This window comes from Sciurus vulgaris, assembly GCF_902686455.1.
Source record: "Sciurus vulgaris genome assembly, chromosome: 1".
In the NCBI taxonomy this organism is placed as follows: Eukaryota; Metazoa; Chordata; class Mammalia; order Rodentia; family Sciuridae; genus Sciurus; species Sciurus vulgaris.
In genome coordinates, this window is record NC_136461.1 from 72,408,738 (window position 1) to 72,412,744 (window position 4,007).

The following is a 4,007-nucleotide window of genomic DNA, read 5'->3' on the forward strand; positions in this document are numbered from 1 at the left end:
ATAATTATTCCTCAGCTTAGGAAATACATACTTGGCATGGTTTAGATCTAGGAATGTCCCCCCAAAAGCTCATCAGGCAATGCAGCAGCGAAGATTGGACAAGGAGAGCTGTAATCTCAGCAGTGGATTAATCCATTTGATAGATTAGTAATGTGAATGGGTTACTGGGTGGTAATTGTAGGCAGGTGGACATGGCTGGAGGAAGTAGGGGCCTGGGGGTATACCTATGATGACTATATCTTGTCTCTGAACCTTTCTCCTGTCCCTCTCCCTCCTCCTCCTCCTCCTCCTCCTCCTCCTCCTTCTTTTCTCTCTCTCTCTCTCTCTCTCTCTCTCTCTCTCTCTCTTCCAGCTGCCCTGAACTGAGAGCTTTCACCCTTCTGCCATGACTTTTCTGTCCTGGAGCTGGTAAGCCATGGACTGAACCTCTGAAACCATGAGCCAAATAAACTTTTCCTCCTCTAGGTTGTTCTTCTCAGGTATTTTGGCCATAGCAATGAAATGTTGACTAACAAAACCCTAAAATATGAAGTCATGCCCTTTATGCCTCATAATATTTTATCATTCCCCTTTTATAATATATGAAATCTTCTCTCAGATGGTTCTGAAAACTAAAATACATAAATTAGAGAGAGAGAGAGAGAGAGAGAGAGAGAGAGAGAGACCATGAAGAACATCTTCCAAAAGGTGCACTGAGATTATGTGTGACTGCTGACCTCATCACTGATCAAATGGAAAGCACATGAGTGATATTAAAATATGTTATTAACACCAACTCTCCTGGCTTGCAGCCAGTGAGATGAAAGAGATGCTGAATTCACGTTTGATGGGGTGACTATCTTTTTTCCATCTCAACTCTTTGATGATTCATTACTACACGTGCCAGAAACTCCACCCCAGTAGATGCAATTTTTAAAAGGCTCTACTCGGATAAAATCCTAATTGTGGGCATGTTGACTTTGATGCATTAATCAGTACTGTCACACTGGTTTACTATAAAAGGAGTGGGAAGGAGAAGATTATCTGTCTACCAGCTTACATTTTAAGCTACAGAAATTTACAACTAGATATTCAGTCCAAAAGAGCACACCCAGGCATCCCTTTTGAACTCCACTTTTTATACTTCTTAAACAAAAGCCAGGTTTAGCATATTAAGTTTTCTCTTCAACATGTCCAGTTTAGCATTTTCAAAGTGTGCTTACATCCATTTTTCTCCTAGACATTACATCAGCCTGTGAACTACTCAGCTCTAAAGATGGGCTGCCTGGGTCTGATGCCCTGTGCTGGTGATTACCGTTGCATGACCTTGGACAAGCTACTGAGCCTCTCTGTACCCTTGATTTGATTATCTGTGCATTACAAATAAGGATTCGGAGACTTGGAACAGCTTAACAACTTGTCTAAATCACTGAGCAATTTAGTGTGAGAGCTGGAAGCTTCTATGGGCCTTTCCATTCCCTCATAAAGGTAAAGATGATTTTCCATAAGCACCAGCACTATTCGAGTTCAAGGCATGCTCCCTAACAAGGTGTTGTTTGGAAAAAGAAGTCATATTTCTCATTAAATAAGCTAAACATATTTTTTTCTGCCATTCAATTCCAATAAATAAGCATTTATTCAGATAAAGGTGGGCCCCAGAAAGGAAGAAGGGGAAAGCTCTGGGAGTCAGAGCCCTGGGTTTGAAGCCCGTCTTTGCCACTTGCTCTGTGCTCTGTTTTCTCTCTGGTAAAATGGAAATCTTGATAGGTGACCTGTTAGTGTATTGGGAGGAGAGCAATAATACATGCAGACAGTGAACATTCAACAAAATATAGCTTTTTAAAATATATTATTTGTTGAACACATATTACTCTCCAGGAAACTTACTAGACACATGAAACAGAGAGAGAAAACATGGGGCTTGCAGAGGCTTTAGGCATTAGTAATGATTCCTTACATAGTAAGGACACTGGGCCAGTCACATATGCTATCATTATTTTCCCCCAATTTGCTTTAAAATTTTTTTGTTTATGTTTTAAATTTTCTGAAGATTTTGCTTTATAGAGTACAACCTATTGGACTGAAAGAAAAAATTCCATTTGGCTACATGACTGAACAGTTATCATTTTTTAAGACATATTCCCGACAATACTGGTCTGTGATACTGGCTTGTATCCATTTCTGTTTTAATTACTTACCTTTTAAACTGCCTGTTGTAAAAATGGATTGTTATTCTTTGAAAAGACCAGGAGGGAGAAATATGTATCTGTGGGTTTTATCCTATTTAGTTGCTTCAATTTTAATGCAGACAATAAAAGGCAATTCTTTTCACTCAGTCATGTAAGTGTGGAAACTTTGACAGAATATTTTGCACAAGGGCTAAAGGTCAGGACCTCCCTGAGGAAGGTGAAATCATGTCATCTCTCCATTAGCCACCCCACCCCCAATAGCCTTTATCTCACATTCCTTCTCCTTGTGCTCATCTTTTCCAGAGGGACAGTGGAACCATTTATGAAAGGGAGATAAAAATCTAGTAGAAGAATCATCATGGATCCACCCAACCCTTCCTCCGTCCATTACTATGATTTCTTAAAAGCTTTTTCAGGAACTTGACCTGCAAGAGAAAAGTAGTAGAGACCTGCTAAGGAAGCAGTCTCCATGTTAGTCTGTCCTGAGATAGAACACATTTTCACCAGAGGTCAGACCCAGACTGAGAGGTCTTATTTTCCAGAATTGACTGTGGACAATGAGGGCTTCCCCCTTGTCTTGCTGATCATCCAGGCTCTCAGTGCTGGTCTTATAAACACGCTGCAAAGAGCAGAACCTCCAGCAGTCCGTGACAGGTTACCCAGTGTGCCCCAAGGGCAAAGACAGGTTCCCTGCTCCATGGTAAGCCAGTGGGGGTGCAGGAATTCTCTCTTACACCAACGCCCAGCCAGGCTCTCTGACTTCCTATGTGAAGAAGTGAGGAAACCCCTCTTCCCTGCCCCCTGAGTTGAATATTAAGGACGTGTTAGGAGTCTGCCATCTCTATCCCCGGATGATAGTGGAATAGGAAGGAGGCATCTCTGGAGTTGGTTTGAGCACATCTTGCAGAGAGTCAGATGGTAGGAGGCAGATCAGCACCAAGTGTGCTCAGGACTGTGCAGTTCTGTCTTTCCTTGATTGTGAGGTGGGGGCCATGCTAACATGACTGTATTCACTACCATCTTCCAAATGGAGGCAGTCACAGGGGAAGGTATAAAGCAATCCTTTCTCATAGTTCCTCCATCATTCACCACCCTCTCCCCCTAACCCTCCACCTCCCACGCAGTCCCATGCAAGCTGGCCCAGCCAGAGGGAGGATAAAAGGAATGCATTTCCTAATATTTGCTTCAAACACCCTCCCCACAACAACTTCACTGAGTTCTAAATCTTTGTGATCCCACCCCAAATCTTGATGGTGGTTAGCAGTAGGGTACAGGCAGCAGTGGTAACCCTCAGACTACCATGTCAGGTTGACACTGTTAGTGGGAGCACCTACAAGCCTTGTCACATTTATGACACAAAACTTCTGCTGGCTGAGGTCAGAGACCTCGGAATGTGTAGGTGTCAGGGTGACTGAGGAGGGATGATTCAGAAACAGTCTTGAATAAGCCTCTTAAAACTTCAGGAAGGAGAAATATCCATGTGATAGAAGTATGCATTCAACTCATTCTTCCTAGCACATATGCTTCTCAATAATAGAAGTAATGAAAGGATACCCTCTCCTTTTAGTGCATAGGTCAAAATTAGGAAGCCTCAAAAAATGACTTGGTATTTAGGAGAAAAGTCTTTTGAAGAAGAACAATATGTATACAGTAGGGAAAACATATACACACAATGTGATATATTTCTTTAGAGACAATTCTCAGGGCAAATTTCTCATTGTGTTTGTTATTGTGGTTAAATACACAGTAATAGCTCCTCTGTCTGTCTGTCTCTCTCCCCCAATTTGTCCTCCACAATTCTGCCTTTGATCTAAGCTCCCAGATCTAAAGCTTACATAG